The sequence below is a fragment of the Camelus dromedarius genome, chromosome 17, assembly GCF_036321535.1.
Source record: "Camelus dromedarius isolate mCamDro1 chromosome 17, mCamDro1.pat, whole genome shotgun sequence".
Classification (NCBI taxonomy): Eukaryota; Metazoa; Chordata; class Mammalia; order Artiodactyla; family Camelidae; genus Camelus; species Camelus dromedarius.
The window spans coordinates 26,606,963-26,624,723 of NC_087452.1; the positions used below are offsets into that span (position 1 = coordinate 26,606,963).

Sequence of the window (17,761 nt, forward strand, 5' to 3'; positions counted from 1 at the left end):
CCAACAAATTTCTGGCTAATAGATCTGTGCAGCAAATTTCAATTCCTTCTTTCCAATTTAGAACTTTTGTATAACTGTGACACCTGCTTGCCCTGATTCACTCATTATATCTGTTGTCTTGGGGGAGAAAGAGAGAGAGAAATAAGAAATTAGGTTGTTATAATGCATAAAATGAATATCTACCTTCAGATGATTGAGAATCTTATCTCCAGTGTTTCACAATTCTTAAAGCCTTTCCATTTTTTTCCCTCCCTACTGTGCTGTGTTTTTAGTGTGTATAATCAGTGCATTTCCCACCCCCTCTGAACTCTGCTAACTCTTGAAATGCTTGTAAAATAGGTCTTTTGATTATCATGTAACTACAAGAGAGAACATAGGATTTTCAGTCTGAAATCCTAGATGTCTTACAGCTTTGTCAGTAACCAAGACCTTGGGCAAGTGATTTAATTTTCTAGGAGCCCCAGTTTCTTTATATGTAAAGGGAGAAAATGCCTGCTTAATGTGAGGATTAAGTTTGATGATAAAAAGAAAGTGCTTCTTAAGCTGTACAAATGTTAGTTCTTGTTGAAAGAAGGTCACAAGTACTCTCCTTTTCATATAAACTTTAAACAACAGCCCCTTTGGTAAAAGAGAAAGGTGAAGAAAAATAGAACCAACCCCAACTGATAAGCCCAAGAACTTGGGTTTGGTTGGCGTCCCTCATTATACCTGGAGTTCACACCAAGCACATCAGATTTGTGGTTGAAAGTAAGAGTAAAAGAATGTAAAATTCAGTAGTTCTCTCTATGATATCTCTCTATGGTATTTGTGAGTAACTTGTCTTGTGTTTTCGTTACGCTGTCTAGCATGCACATCAGTATTTCTTATAACCAAAATGGTGGTATCATCAATGATAGTTCTTAACACATAGATCACTAAGATTTTTTTTACAATTTTGAATTTTGAGTGAGATTATTAATTAACAGTAAAAAAAAAAAAGCCTGGTACATGATAGTTGCTCAGTAAAATTTACTGAATGAATGAGTGAGTGATTTCACATTTAAAAATACTTCCACCTGTTTTTTTGTTTTTGTTTTTATTTTTGTTTTGCTTAAAGCCATTTTAGTTACAATGGATGTAAAGTACATTGTTAAGAAACATTGATTTTTCCCAATAGCTTTTGTTTAGAAATTGGAAAGGTGACCGCTGGGTTAAGGTCACATATCCCATTTGAAGGAAGCTAATGTTTATTGTAATGTGTGTGAGAGGTGCTCCTGTTAGTTTAGTCTCAACCACTCGGGAGTAAGAAGTATTTATTAATCTCTTTTGTAGATGAGGAAACTGAGTTTCTTAGAGTTTCTTTCCTAAGGCTTCTCAGCAGATTAACAGAAGTGGGACCCCAGCTCAGTTCTGTCAGGCTCTGACAATCCGGGCACTTTTCACTTCATTATTCTGCCTCCTAGGCAAGTAGGAAACTCTGCCACGACTTTGAAGGGATTTGCCCTTAGGCAGCTGCCTACACAAAAAAACCACAGCAACCAAAGTCCCAAGACTTTGGCTATAATGAGCTTCAAATTTGTCTTTGGTTACTTTATTCAAACAACATAGAGGTGGATTCTGTGGAAAACCAACTGAATAGTTGGTACCTAAACTATGAACTTCTCAGCCTCATGTTTGGAGAGCTGAGTTTATATACCACACCTGACTTTGCTTTCTGTGGAATCCTACTTGTCTAATTCTTTGCTGGCCTCTCCATGCCCTCTCCTCAAGACAGAAGCCAAACCCTGCAGGGAGTCCATCTCGACATTGTTATTGAGGAAGTTACCTGTTTGTCCTTCTTTCTGTATCTCATTAGTGGTTAAATGGTAGAATAAGGCATGTGGACATTTGCAGTCCTGTGAGGTTAGACCTGTCCACCTCCAGGACTTAAGATTTGGAGTATGTCCTTAAAAAAGCATGTTGACCCTCACGTTCATCCTTCCAAGCCCAGGGCAGGGCAGCCTTTCTACATTGTACTCTTACTTGGTTCACTTATTGGTAGTACTCCTTGCATGAGGAAATGAACTCCATGATGGAACAGACAATGTTTTATCTTCCTGCTTCATTTCCCCACAAAGCAGATGAGCTTGGACACATCATTAGAGGCTGCCAGAGAGAACATGCAGAGATGAATTAGGCACAGCGCCTGTCTTTGGACATGTTAACAGTCTAGGAACATTGTCGACTCTAAAATGAAGACAGTTATGTCTGCATCACTGAACTGAGGCAGTATAATGAAGTGGTAAGAGTGTATATACTCTAAAGCCAGACGGCCTAGTTTATATCCCAGCCCGTTGCTTGTTGTCTGTGAAAACTTTGAGCTTCAATTTTCTTGTCTGTAGGATGGGGTTAATAATAGTACTTATTTTATTAGGTTATTGTGAAGATTAAATGTTAGCACAAGTGTTAGGCATGTAAAAAGAATTCAAGAAATGTTAGATAAAATTTTAAATAACACATATAAAAGCACCTAGAATTACCTAGAACAATGCTACTCAAAGTGGCCATCTGCAGTGAGCTAAAAAACTTGTGTCATGGTGTAGATCAACACTCCCCTTCCTTCTTTGAAAAACTCTTGTTGGGAAAAAAAAGTGTCCTTGGTGATAAAGCTGATTTACATCCCAGCTCTAACTGCTTGTCTTCTTTGTAGGCAGTAACAGTTCACAGCTGCACCTTTTGTTTCCCTGACCTAGGACATAGTAGACAGTCTGTACATTTGTTTAATTATATACTTTAGCTTGGAAAAACCTTCTATTTAAGGTGTCTTATTAAGGAAAATAAATTCCTTACTTAATGAATTTTATAGATTTGAATTTGCCTGTGTGTCACAACATTATAAATCTATACTATCTTTATTTATAGTGTTTCTGTGTCTTCAGTTCATGTTTACAAATAAGGCAAATCATAGCCCTTTTTTGGAGTGTAGGTGCATAAAAGCTGTGAATATTCTCCGTCAGCTAGTAGATAAAGGCAGCCGTGTGGGTTGTCATGTGAAGTCTAGAATGGGCTTTTCTAGATAGCAAGAGGACATAGAGGTGATACCCTCATTTTCTTTTGTCATAATGTTAGTGTTTATTTACAGAGTCAAATATAAAAAATTAAGCACAGTTTTTACAGGTAATATTTATTTATGTAAATTAGCTTGCATACTATGCCTATTGTTTACCAAAAATATCCAAGTATGGTATTATTACCTAGAAAGAAATTAATATTAAAGTCAACTTTTTTATGCTTTATTTATAGCGAAGTGGTTAAATATGAAACTAGTCATTGTGTTAGTCTGGATTCTCCAGAAAAACAGAACCAGTAATATTTTTTTTTCTTTCAGTTTTATTGAGATATAATTGACATACGGCATTGTATAACTTTAAGGTAACAGCATAATAATAGCATAATAATTTGACTTACATATATCATGAAGTAAATAATTATAGTAATTTTTGTGAATATTCATCATCTTTTACAGATGCAACATAAAAATAAATTTTCCCCTTGTGATGAGAACTCTTAGGATTTACTCTCTTAACAATTCATGTATAACATATAGCATTGTTAATTAATTATATTTATCATTGTACATTATATTCCTAGTACTTATAACTGGAAGTTTATACCTTTTCACTACCTACCTATTTTATATTATATATAATACATAAATATATCGTTATATTTTCTATTGTGATATTTTAAATATATTACATATTATTAAATATAACATTATATACATATACATACAGATACATACATAAAAGATGTATTTTAAGGAATTAGTTCATAAAGTTATGGAGGCTGTGAAATCCCACAATTTGCAGTTGGCAAGCTGGGGACCCAGGAGAGCCCATGGTATAGTCTAGGTCCAAAGGGTTAGGGACCAGGAGGTGGTATAAACTTTAGTCTGAGTCTGAGTTCTAGTCCAAGTACTAAGGCAGAAGCCCCGTGTCCCACTTTGAAGACAGGCAGAGAGAAGCAATTCTCCCTTCCTCTGCCTTTTTGTTCTCATCAGGACTCCAACAGATTGGATGAGGTCCACTCGCATCAGAGAGGGCAGTCTGCCTTACTCTGTAGATTCCAGTGGTAATGTCATCCAGGAGCACCCTCACAGGCACACCAAGAAAAATGCTGAACCAGATATCTGGGCATCCCCACTACCCAGTCAAGTTGACACATAAAATTAACCATCACAGTAATATTAGACACAATGCCCCTTATGTAAAGGTGAACTTTCTTGATTCCTGTATATTCTTAAGGATGAATGTTTTTCTTATTCAAGAACAATTAATTAGCCTAGCTTTGGATTTTGATTCCTTATATTTGAATACAACTTGTTTTGTTCTCTTTTTAATTTCTACAGGTATTGTATTTTTATGAGAGGTTACTAAACAATCATATCTGCTGTATTATAATTGAAAACCTAAAGACATAAGCCATTGGTTGTTCTGGAAGATTATCGATTGCAAAGAATCCTGTCTCCCAGCTAAAAAACAGATTTGATAGATTATAAAGGAAACCTTTTGAGTAGTGGGGCAGAGGAAGGTAGGCTGTTTTGTGCAACTTTATCTCCTAATACTCTCCTCAGAATGGCATTGTAAGGATGTGCAGTGAAGGTGGCCACCCTCTGTCATTCCAGAAAAAGAGGGATGTAGATAGTGCAGCCTGAAGGTTTTCAGGGCATGAAGGGAAAGTGTTTCAAAAACAGAAAAGGGCCATTTGAAAGTGCAACAGAAAGTGGATATTTTAGAAATAAATTGAATTATTTTCCACTTATAGCCTCCTGCAACACTAATGAATAGTACTATAGCTCCACCTACTGCATAAAAAGGCGAAGAGGCAAAACACTGTCATTCAAAAAGAACCCTCTTCCCCTCAACCCCAGAATTTTTTGTTTGTTGTTTTATTCTTTTGATTCTTTACCCAAGCAAAGTCATTGAAACTCTGTTTATTTTTGCTCCCAATCGTTCTTTCTCCAAACTAATTTCATGTTTGAAAGATTTATGGGTATCATTTCAAAAGCTGACATTTCAAAGAAACATAATAGGAAATTATAATTTGATGGTTTGGTTGAGGTGTCTGGAAATGCATCCCATAAAGTACAATTTTGATATATATCATACTTGAATAAAATACATGTGAGAAAGACAGAGAAAGGGAAGGCAGTCTTGTTGTCTGATGAGAAGAGCAAGAATTCTAAAGACCTGAATTCTCTGACACCAATTTGCTTGGTGCCTTGGGCAAGCTACTTAACTTTCTTTGTGTGCTGCAGTTTCTCTATTTAAAAAAAAAAAATGAGGAAAATGGCATATGCCTTTTCTCGGCCTCATAGAATTCTTATCAGAATGATAGACAATCAACTAATGTTCCACTTATCCAACCATCATACTTCCAGCCTCAGCCTTCTATAACGAATCTCAGAAGCTGGCAGAAAATGGCCTGTGAGCCAGGAGAGCACTGCATGCTTTAGGAAAAGCAAAATCCATTGACTTGGAATTGTGTGTAAAGTAAGCTCATTGGTTTAAAGCTGGTGTGCATGTGTGTTTTTCCTCTGTAGTTCTTCCTTCTCTGTAGTTACCTAGAAAAACAGATATTTTAAAATGGGAAGGTGGGAAAAGATAATAGAGGTAAGTACAAGTGTCTCCTTAGAAATTCATCATGAAAGTAATTGGAGGAGAGATCCCAGAAGCCCAGCAGCATTCTAAGGATAATGTTGAGAGTAAATAGCTTTCTGAATTTCAGTTAATCACACTGTGTTGGATTTCTGTTTCAAAGTTTACAGGCCTTAGCAGAAGTTTTTTGAATCATGTCTAGAATGCTCTTTTACAAAAAAGTTTGTGCTGCATTTTAGAAAGAGCTTAATTTTTAAAGTCTTTTAATGTTTATGTATCATTTATGTTGACAGTCAATATATTTGGGCTAATTTTTTCTTACATGATGATACATTCAATATCACTGTATTATTTTAGACATATTTTGATTTACTCAATTAAATGGAAAATTACTCCCCCAGGTTTCTCTCCTTACGGTTTCTGATCTGATTTAAATCACTTTCCAAATCATTATAAAGCCAGAACAAGGAATTTGATTCTGGAAAACTGATTTTGAGGGCTAGGATGTATGTGTCTTACAAAATAAAAATGTAAATTAAATATTTTTCATTGTATTTAGCCTTTTTGGAAAAAAAATCTTTCTTTTTCGGGGTAGAACTGAAAACTTAGTGTTCTGGATGAATGTTTAGGTATTTTTTACATAGCTTAAATGACTAAGCATTATATTTTCATGCAGTAAGGACAACAAATTATATATTTCATATTGAAATGCTTTTATATAACATCTTCATTAAAGTATGTACTAAATTTATAAATGTAAACTTGAACAAATCTCGAAATTCTTGCTATGTTTATTGTCTGATGGAGACAGGCCTAAAGTGATACCCTCAGTGTTTCCATCTAAGATCAGGAAAACTTCTGAGAATCCAAATGAGGTTAGTGTAGATCAGGGCTTCTCAAACTAGTTGAAGTAGTAGCTGTTTTTTTCTTCCTTTTTTTTATTTTTATTTCCTGTTTGTCTAAGACCAATATCTTGTTCGACTGACTATAGACTATATGTAGTACCAGTGCGTGGTTAGGGTCACATGCTAATCATGTGCCTTTAACAACCCCTAAACTGGTCTATATCCTGCCACCTATGAGTTTTGTGATTGCATACTTGGATGTCACAACAATGTCAAGTTACTTTATATAAGTTCCTATGTACTTACTCTCAATTTTGGTACTTCCCTGGTCATGGACTGATAATCTGCTTTCAGGCAAGCACTTTGGAATAACACTGGGTAGATTAATGTTTAATCATACACACCCTGGAACCAAACTGCCTGGATCTGAATCCAGGCTTTGCCATTTGCTGGCAGTGAGACTCCAGGCACATGATTTAACCTCTGTGACTCAGATTCCTTATTGGTGAAATAGGGTAACAGTGATAACCCATCTCATAGAGTTGCCACAAGCGTTATACGAACAAAGTACTTAGTCTTTTAAAACTTAGTAACTTAATAGTTTGTTTATTATGTGTTTAGCACATAGTAATATTAGCATTAGTGATAATGTTATTAAATCAACCAAGCTGTATTTTGAACCTACTTGAAATTTCTGTATTTTGCTGATTTATCTAGAATAATTGTTTTGAAACCTAGTTTATTTTTTTAACATTTTTTTAAAATTTTATTTTATTGAGTTATAGTCAGTTTACAATGTTGTGTCAATTTCCAGTGTAGAGCACAATTTTTCAGTTATACATGAAAATACATGTATTCATTGTCACATTCTTTTTCACTGTGAGCTACCACAAGATCTGGTATATATTTCCCTGTGCTATACAGTATAGTCTTGTTTATCTATTCTATATATACCTGTCACTATCTACAGATTTCAAACTCCCAGTCTGCCCCTTCCCACTCTCCTCCCCCCTGGCAACCACAAGTTTGTATTCTATGTCTGTGAGTCTGTTTCTATTTTGTATTTATGTTCCTTTGTCTTTTTCTTTTTTTTTTTTTTTTAGATTACACATATGAGTGATCTCATATGTTTTTTTTCTCTTTCTGGCTTACTTCACTTAGAATGACATTCTCCAGGGACATCCATGTTGCTGCAAATGGTATTATGTTGTCAGTTTTTATGGCTGAATAGTATTCCATTGTATAAATATACCACATCTTCTTTATCCAGTCATCTGTTGATGGACATTTAGGCTGTTTCCATGGCTTGGCCATTGTAAATAGTTCTGCTATGAACATTGGGGTGCAGGTGTCTTTTTGAAGTAGGGTTCCTTCTGGATATATGCCCAGGAGCAGGATGACTGGGTCATCTGGTAACTCTATTCCTAGTCTTTTGAGGAATCTCCATACTATTTCCCACAGTGGCTGCACCAAACTGCATTCCTACCAGCAGTGTAGGAGGGTTCCCTTTTCTCCATAGCCTCTCCAGCATTTGTCATTTGTGGACTTTTGAATGATGGCCATTCTGACTGGTGTGAGGTAATACCTCATTGTAGTTTTGATTTGCATTTCTCTGATAATTAGTGATACTGAGCATTTTTTCATGTGCCTATTGATCATTTGTATGTCTTCCTTGGAGAATTGCTTGTTTAGGTCTTCTGCCCATTTTTGGATTGGGTTATTGGTTTTTTTTCTTATTAAGTCGTGTTAAGCAGCTTATATATTCTGGAGATCAAGCATTTGTTGGTTTCATCTTTTGCAAAAATTTTTTCCCATTCCATAGGTTGTTTTGCTTATGGTTTCCTTTGCTGTGCAGAAGCTTGTAAGTTTCATTAGGTTCCATTTGTTTATTCTTACTTTTATTTCTATTGCTTAGGTAGACTGCCCTAGCAGAATATTGCTGAGATGTCTAGTTTATTTTTAAAGCTTGTCTTTTAAGCACATGTAGACCATGAAAGTAAATAATCTAAGTCAAGGTTTTTATTTTGGGAGGATATGATTTATTCATTCAATATGAATGAATGATTCAAATGTTAAATAATATTAGTATTCAGTCAATATGTATTGAACATCCCTTTTCATAGTCAGCTTTTAGAAGACACATTTAGGTATTTAGGAGGTAAGTAGTTTGTCATTGAACTTCTATTGAGATCACAGCTGAAGAAATCTGGCTGGAGATAGGTATATCTGTTTTCTTAGTCACAAAGATGTCAGTTACTTAGCTTGGAATGTTTTGCTTGGCCTGGAAAATATTTGTCAGCATGCTTAGTAATGGAAGACTAAAGCATATGCTAGCCCCTTGAGTTATTTATAATGAAATATCATTAATAGTTCTACATTAGTGCTATGTCCACTGCCAATGATGAGTTCTCTTCTTTAGTAGGTAACTATTGATGTTTCTTCTGGGAGAATTGATGAATATTTGTTTCTTAAGGAAATGACTATAAATTGTTGAGGCTGTGGGCACAATTGGACTTGATACAGTAAAGACTAAAAGGTATAGAAAATATTGTAAATGCCTTCCTTTGAAAAAGGACTTATTCACTCATTTGTGATTGTGTACCTACATAATTTTTAGTGGGTTTTTTAAAATTAATTCACTTGATAAATACTTATTAGTGCCCACTATGTGCCAAGTACAGTCCTAGATATTGAGAATATTTTCAGTGATCAAGGCAGATAAATCCTTGTCCTCCTGAAGTTTACATTCTAGTAGGGAGGTGGAGAAGAAAAGCACATTAAAAAAAAAAAAAGCAAAATAGAATAAGGTTATAGAGTAAATACGTAAAATAATAAGAAGGTACACAGAAAGGTCTACTTTAGGAAAAGTGGTCGGGAAAAGCATTTCTAAGGGAGTAACAGTTGAATCAAGACCAAAAGGGTGAGAGGAGGCAGGCCCCTTGAAGATCTAGGAAGAACATTACAGCAGGTGGGAAAGCTGTTGTTTACTCTGTGCAGAACCTTGTACCAGGCATTTCAAAGAATTCATCAATAGTGACAGATGCTGTGTCTTTTCTCCAGATGTTTGTAACCTGTGGTCGAAGAATACAGAAATGACTGCTCCACCCCCCCAAAAGTCATTTCTACTTTAGTTTACCATGCCAGTATTTCTGCCTCTTTTAGTTGTTAATTTCTTCATCAACTACCACATCTTCCCAGGACCGCTCTGAGGGCTGATAAGGGCTGCAGTTCAGAGTTACCAAGGCATTGTCAGAGCACAGAATGCATTCCATGTGCTCCTGACTTTATGACATGCTATCTATCAGTACACTGAAGACACCTCTCAGGCACTTAATTCCATTGAGAGTTTTTCTTGATACAAATTACTTCCATTTACTGTAATTTTTATACATTATCCACAGGATTAGCTAGTTTTGAAACTCTTGACTAACACCTTTCTCAGAAGTTATAATTCATTTTCCATTTCTGCTATATCTCATGTCTTTCCTTGTGCCTTGCTAATAATGAATCAATAAATTGCTCATTTCTTACTCATCCAAAAGAAGCCATATATGGTAAGCATTAATTTAAAAAATTTTTTTTCTTGGTCCAGAAATCCTATTGCTGTTTGAAATTTTTATATAAACTATGGAAATCAATTAACTTCCATTATTGAAAACTAATCTTCTTCTTGTGAAATGTAAACTAAGTTTTGGCTTATTTTCTTGAAAGTATTGTGCAAGTCAAACTTTTTAATTTGTATGTTAATTTTTATAGATTTGTTATAGAACTAAGATTTACATTATAAAATGTTATCTTTCTTGAGTAGAATGAGAAAGGCCTCGAGAAGTTCTTTAATAAATCTTGAAAACTTTGGTCATGAACTACTTACAGTGTCCTCTTTGCATACTTCAGTGATACTGAATACCTCTTAAAGACAAAATATGAGTAAAGCTGCATCTTAGTGAAACTCTAGGAAGAATGTTAAATGTAGTATCAGTAGCAAAAGAAAAAAAAATTCTAAAAATGGCATGTTCTTACTCAGTTCGGCTTCCTTGCCATTTTGATTTATATATTTGCTTTCTTTACATAAGATGTGCTACTGTTAGCTTGCAGATCTAATGCCAATTATGGTACAGTGACTTGGATTCTACGTGTCTTATATATCATCAACTAGATTTTTTAACTAGTCTCAATTTTAGTAACAGTAAATCTATAAAAGAAAAAAGATTAACATGATATAAATTTCAATTTTTAATAGATTTGAGTGATGAAAGACTTTAAAATGTTCACTACCTTTTTATCCATGACTTTCCTTGACTTAACGCAATTTATCGTTAATTTTATATTGAATCTTATTAAAATGTAATATCCTAACTTCATCTCCTATTATCTAAGTTGGAAAAAATGGTTCTGAAATCACAGAATGTAAATATTTAAGGAATAATTACTATCTGAAAAGTTTAGTAAAATTCCTGGCAGAAGGCATAAAAATAATATTTAGAACATAGATATTGATGTTCTCTTGGCTAATTATTTTTTCTTCAGGCTTCAATTTGAAAGCTAATAATAAAAAAGTCGTGTTAAAATGGGAAGTATTTTTAAATGACAAATAAGTATTTAAAAACAGTAAAGATGGAAGAAAATTTAGAAGTAAAGATGTCTAAATATTGTACATTTATATTTCCCTTTTAGGACCAATTGAAAGTACAGAAATATAATAGAAAATAATTGAATGCAGTAGTTCTCAACTCTAGTGCATACAGTAGTCATCTGTCAGATTTTTAATGTGTGCTTGTGTGTGTGTGTGAGTATGTAATAGTCCCAGAGTCTCAGCTGGGTGTTCAGCAATTGAATTCAGTTCTGACACTGGCTTCAGGAGTGAGCTGCAGTCCCCAAAGGTTAAGATCTCAGTCCCACAAGACTGCCCCCACTTCAGATATCCACTGCAGTAGGGTTCCCAGGTTATCCATAACTCTGACCAACCAACTGCAACCTGGGAGTTTCCATGACCTTCCTGAGGTTCAGTAATTGCTAAAATATCTCACAAAACTCAGGAAAGAGAGTACTTTATTTACTATTACCAGTTTATTATAAGGATATAACTCAGTAACAGCCAAATGGAAGACATTAATAGGGCAAGGTATGGGAGGAGTGGGAAGCACAGCTTCCAAGCCCTCATAGGACACACCACCATCCCAGCACCTTGATGTGTTTACCACCCTGGAAACTCTGAACCCCGTTGTTCAGAGAGGTTATTATGAAGGTTCTATTAAGTAGATACAGTTGATTAAATCATTGATCATTGGTGGCTGAAAGTTCCAACCCTTTAACCACATGGTTGGTTCCTCTGACAACCAGACCCCATCCTGAAGTCACCTCAAGAGTCACCTCACTGACATAAACTCAGGTAAGGTTTAAAGGGACTTGTTATGAATAACAACAATAAATGTGCCTATCACTCAGAAAATTCCAAAGATTTTAGGAGCTCTGTGCCAGGAATCAAGAACAAAAACCAAATATATATTTCTAGGGAAGGGATATAAGCTCAGTGTTTACCATGCATGAGGTCCCAGGTTCAATCCCCAGTACCTCCATGTAACAAAAAAGTTGACCAGTGTTTTAAGAAACCTTGTGGTTGCCAGGGGGCAAGGAGGGTAGGAAGAGCTAAATTGGGAGTTCGAGATTTGCAGATACTGTCTATATATATAAAGTAGATTTAAAAAACAAGTTTCTTCTGTATAGCAGAGACCTATATTCAATATCGTGTAGTAACCTATAATGAAAAAGAATATGGAAACGACTATATGTATGTATGACTGAAACATTATGCTGTACACCAGAAATTGACACAACATTGTAAACTGACTAGACTTCATTTAAAAAAAAAGAGAGAATGAGGACATTATATTTTTTTCTTACGATGTCACAGATAGGCATTGGGATTGTTTCCAAATATTAGTTTTCCTTCCAGTCATAAGGTAGAATTTTACTTTCCTACCCCTTTTATTAGGTTGGCTATATGACTTGCTTTAACTAGTAGAGATGAGCAGAAGTGACATAGTCACTTCTGGAGGAAGCTTTAGAAATTAGTACACCAGTCACCGTGTTCCCATCTCAGTGCCCTGGTGATGATGGAAGAATATACCATCCTGGGTCCCTGAGTTACTAGAATAAACAGAACCTCTTCCTCCCCTCATGGGACTTGTAATGTGAATAAGAAATAATCTTATGCTATTATGTTAAGTTTCTAAGATTTGGGGGTTATTTGATACAGGGATTAAAAAATATAACTCATTGACAGATTGAAGTGCTTATTCTTCTAGTTTGCTGAAATTTGTTATCATTATTTAGGGTTGAATTTTATCGAATGCTTTTTTTTCTTTATCTGTTGAATTGTTCAATTTTTTCGTTTTAATCTTTTAGTGTCATGGATTACTTTACAGATATTCTTATGTTTAAACATCTTTCCATTACTGAGACAACCCACATTGATCATCATATATAGTATTTTTATACATTGCTAAAGTCAAGTTTCTATTCTTTGTTTAGGACTTTTAAATATATGTTCATTAATTAGATTAACATAACTTTCTTTTCATTCTTAGATGGTTTTAGTAACAAGGTTATTTTTTGATTAAGTTGGGGGGCTTTTACTCTTTTTCTCATTTCAAACAATTTGTATTAAGTTCCTTAAAGTTTTGATAGAAATTGTCTTTAAAACATCTGGACCTCATGCTTTTTGCTGGATGGATTTTTTACTTTGATAATGGGTAAATATTGATAATAGGCTATAGGTATTTTTAGGTTTCTATTTTTTTCTTGGGACAATTTTAATAATTATTATAGAAGGGTCACTTTGTTTCAAATTCAACAGCATGGAGTTACAAACGTTATATGATTTTTATGAAGAAATATATATTATATAAAGCATATAGGTCAGTTTTTATTCTCTACTGTCTGTATAATATTAATATTATATTTTTATTTCTAATGTATACTTTTCTTAACCAGTTTTTCCAGAAATTTCTGTATCATTAGTCTCTTCAAAAAATCAGATTTTTGCTTTAGTTGATACTCTAGTTTCTATTTTGAGTACTCTTCATTTTTACTTACTTTCTATTTTTGTGACTATATGATTTTCCTAACTTTTTGAGTTGAATATTTAAGTCAAGAAGCTTAATCTTGCTTTTTTATAGGCAGTTTAAGGCTATACATTTAGATGCATATCAAGTTTTCATATGTAGTACTTGAAATGTTAGCTAGTTTGGAAGTTATATTTTCTATTTCTATTCTTTTAGTGATTACCTTTAAATTTATAACATTCATATTTGACTTAACAATGTTGAAAATAAATAGCTTATTCTCTTACAAAACAAGAGAAAGCTTTGATTCTAGTTGTATCTACTTATCTCATTGTTTCTTCCTTTATCTCTCTGTGCTTCATTTTTGGTAATTTCCTCAGATCACTAATTCCTTAGCTGTATCTCATATGTTGTTTTGCCTGTCCTTTTTTTATGAAAAAAAAATTTAATTTCTAGAATTCTATTTGCTTCTTTTCCAAATCTATTGTTTATGGTAGCCTGTTTATTATGATTATGAACATCCTTATTTTATAGTGGTTTTCAGATTGTTCCATTATCTCAAGTTCTAAAGAAACTCATCTTCCTATTTGTTGTATCTGCTGACTCCTTCTCATAGTGGTTCTTTTCCTTGTGTTAGTGACTAACTTTAGAATGTGTGTTTATGTTCATTGTGGGGCTGATTTATCTGTGGGAGTACCTATAGCATAGATTGCTGAAGTGTCCTTCTAGAGAAACTTGGCGTTTTCTTCTGCTGGGTGCTTTAAGGCTTTTACTGATATAGAACCAGTTAGTTTTTAAATGTCCTTAGCTTGGGATTTCCTCACCATAAGAGTAAAGGCAGACTAAAGTCATATACATGGCTTGAGTTTGGGGGTTTGCTTTCTCACAATAAACTTTTCCTTAATCCAGGACTGGCCAGGGACAAGCTTTTTTGCTGCCTGGATCAGTGAGCAGGGGTTTCTAGAACCTTGCTTACAGAGGGAGGCAGTCATTTAAGGGTCTGGCTTTATGCAAGAGTCTTGGTTCCATCTTTTCATTTTATATAAATACAAAGCCACATCTACTGTTCCCACATAGATGTTACAGTCTAGGGCCCCATCCTTAATTTTGCACACACACACATACATACACACACACCCTTAGGATCTGATCTTTGTATATATTTAGACCTGATACCTGCCCCCCCCCGCCCCACACACACACACTTTGCCATCAACTCGTAGCTAATCAGTCCTGGCTTTTATTTCCTTTTCATTCTGACACCTGATTGATATATTCTTTTATCATTTAAACTTCATTTTTAAAAACATTTTTCCAGATGTTCTGTGTGTTTGTAGCAGGCAGAGAATACTCATTAGCTTAATCTACCACATTGATAGAATTCCTTACTTTCTAATAAAGGAAAAATAAGAGTTAACCGAAGTGTAGAAATGTAATGATGGCTCATGCCTGATAGTCTGAATAGGAATGAGAGTCAACTAACTGGGGGAAGCTGCCTGGACATTCTTCACTTACTATTGATTCAAAAGGTACTACAGAAGATGCCAGAAACTATTCTAGACTGTAGATATTTGAAGAGGAGTAAGATATAATTCCTTTCTTGGGGAGTTCATTGTTTATCGAAGAGAATGATAGAACAAATAGAATGCAATGATAGAAATGCTAATAGAAGTATATATAATTGCTGTGGAGCCTTTAGGTAAAATGCAGTTCTTGTGTTTGCCTTTTAGAGTTAGAGATGTGTTGATAGAGTACATGAGGTTTCTAAAAAGTCTTATAGAACAAATAAAAACTCACAAAAGGTAAAGAAGACATTTTAGGATAAGAGCTAAACATGTGTAATGGTTTGGTTAGAGAATTAGGAGTGCATAAAGAAGTGGTGGCAGATAAATCTGAAGAAATGGGCAGAGACTTTTGGACTTTATTCTGTAGGTAAGGGATTCATGGTTTTTGTAAATTAGGAAGATAATACTAGTGGTTAAGTTGCTGAGAGAAAAACTAGAAGCAGTGAGTCAAGGTAGGAGGCTGTTGCTGTTAGTCAGGCCAGTGACAATGGATTTTGAAAAGCCAGAGTAGAGGTGAAGAGGAAGGAGCAGTAAATTTCGGAAATGGGGATTCTGAGAGAAAATTTCAGAGTTAGTATAAACAGAGAACAGAAACTAAAATGTATTAAGCAATGGCAGCATGTCAAGCATTTTTACCAAGTTCCCTTAACTTGCACAAGTCTGAAAGATAAGTGATAATTTATAGATGAGAAAACAGGCTCCAAGAAGTTCACGAATAGCCCAGCATCACACCTGTGGAGCCATAACCTGGGGCTGTCTGGCTCCCAAGCTATTTTTCTTTCTACTCCTTTTGTTGCTTCTCTGTAGGGAATTTTTTTTTTTAATTCTAATTGTTTTTTTTTTAATATGGAAGTCTGCCTCATGTTGTACTTTTATGAAGTGAAATGATGAGCAATTCAGGAGTTTCTAAATAACTGTAATTTGAAGCTTCAAATTACTTCTCAACTTTAAGCTAATTAAATCTTGCAAGGCCAGCCCCTCTAACACTGAAAACGATTTGGCATCTCTTTCCATGTCATTAAGCTACATCTATCTTTGCAGTGTGACGTTTCTGCACCCTGCATTTTCTTTTAGTGTCAACGTGTGGTTTGTGGGGCTGTGCAGCTAAGTATAATAATTATTCCCAGACCCTGTGGTAAAATTCATGAGAAACTAATTCAGAAGCTGTACTCTCATCACTAAGCTAGTTCACAGTTCAAAAAACAGTGATCACTTGGGGATGTGTGACAACTACAGTGTCACCATAAATTGATGAAATAGGAAGCCAGTAACAATTATTGATGGTTTAATGCAGGAGAAGTTCTTCTGGACTTTTCAAAAGAAAGATTTTATATAAGTAAGTAGAGAAGATCTGATTATACTAAGATCTGATTATATTTTTCTGCCAAGTGGATTCTTCCTTTCCTCCCCAACCAAACTCAGCATTTCCCCCTTTTTTCCCTTAAGCACTAATGATGAAATCTAAAGGAACACTGAGAGGCTATTGTGAAATCTAAAGGAACACCGAGAGGCTATTGTGAAGTTCAGAAATAGCCTGATCCCGCCCCTGAAATAATGCCTTACATGTAGATTAAATTAGAATTTCTGGGTCAAAAGTGAAGAGAGTATATGTTGTAGTGGTTTAGAAGACAGATGCAACAGCCAAACTGCCTGCCTTTGAACCCTGGCTCTGACATTCACTACCCATATGATCCTAAGCGATTTACTTACTGTCCCTGTATCTTAGTTTCTTCGTGTATAAAGTGGGAATAATGAGAAGGCACATCTTATGGGCTTTTGTTTGAAGATTAAACAATATATGTGAAGAACTTAGAACAGTGCCCGGTACAGAGTAAGTCCCATTATTGTTGCTACTATCAGTCTAGGTATTTATAAGCAGTAATTTCTATTTCAGTGTGATATGGTGATTAGTAAACTTAGATAATAGAATACTTGATATCTTATTTCCAATAAGCAGATTTTTGAGTTGAGTAAGACTAGAGAGTCTATTTTATGCTTACCCATTATGGTGTTTTGCTCTTATTTTGTTATGTAAACCTTTCAAATAGAAAAGATTTAAAACAGAACCATAAGTTCTAAAACTGCTATCTAAATTGAGTATGGCTTTTGTGCTTTTAAAAAATGTATTTTCTTTGTTAAATTGGAAACAATTTAGTGTACCCACATTCCTTCTGCTTTAAGTAATCTGCAGAAATTAAAATGACAAGAAAGGTGGGATTAACCAGATTTATGAATGGCAAAGGAAAGTTGTGAACAGCTTCCATGTAGCAGGTGTAGCTATTTTAATGGATGTACCAGATTGGTCCATAAACCCACCCAGTTGCTGTACTGTTCCACAGATGGCCACTTAAACAATTTAATGTCACTAAAGTGGTTCTGGTAAAGAATTCTTTAAAACAAACTGCAGTGATTTATCATTTTGAGCTGTCTGAAATGTCATCATTATCCTAATGGCCCATGGTCAGAACATTTTTCTTCAAATTTTTTTTTCCCTCCCTCTGGCTCTCCTTTTTCTCTTCAAAACTGCTACTTTCATCTGCCGATTCTTAGTACCACTAATCAGACTTAAGTTTAATTCATATTATCTATCTTCCACTAGATTGCCTTGCCCTGCTCATTTGGCCTTGACTTGAAAACACGTTGTTTTCTAATCTCATCTTTTGTGAATT

General features: G+C 34.8%; 1 protein-coding gene across 7 annotated transcripts in view; it reads left to right on the top strand.

Moving 5' to 3' along the window:
• Positions 1-17,761, top strand: part of CFAP20DC (CFAP20 domain containing) — a 204,766-nt gene that overhangs the window by 32,368 nt on the left and 154,637 nt on the right. The gene's annotated exons all lie outside the window — the stretch shown is intronic.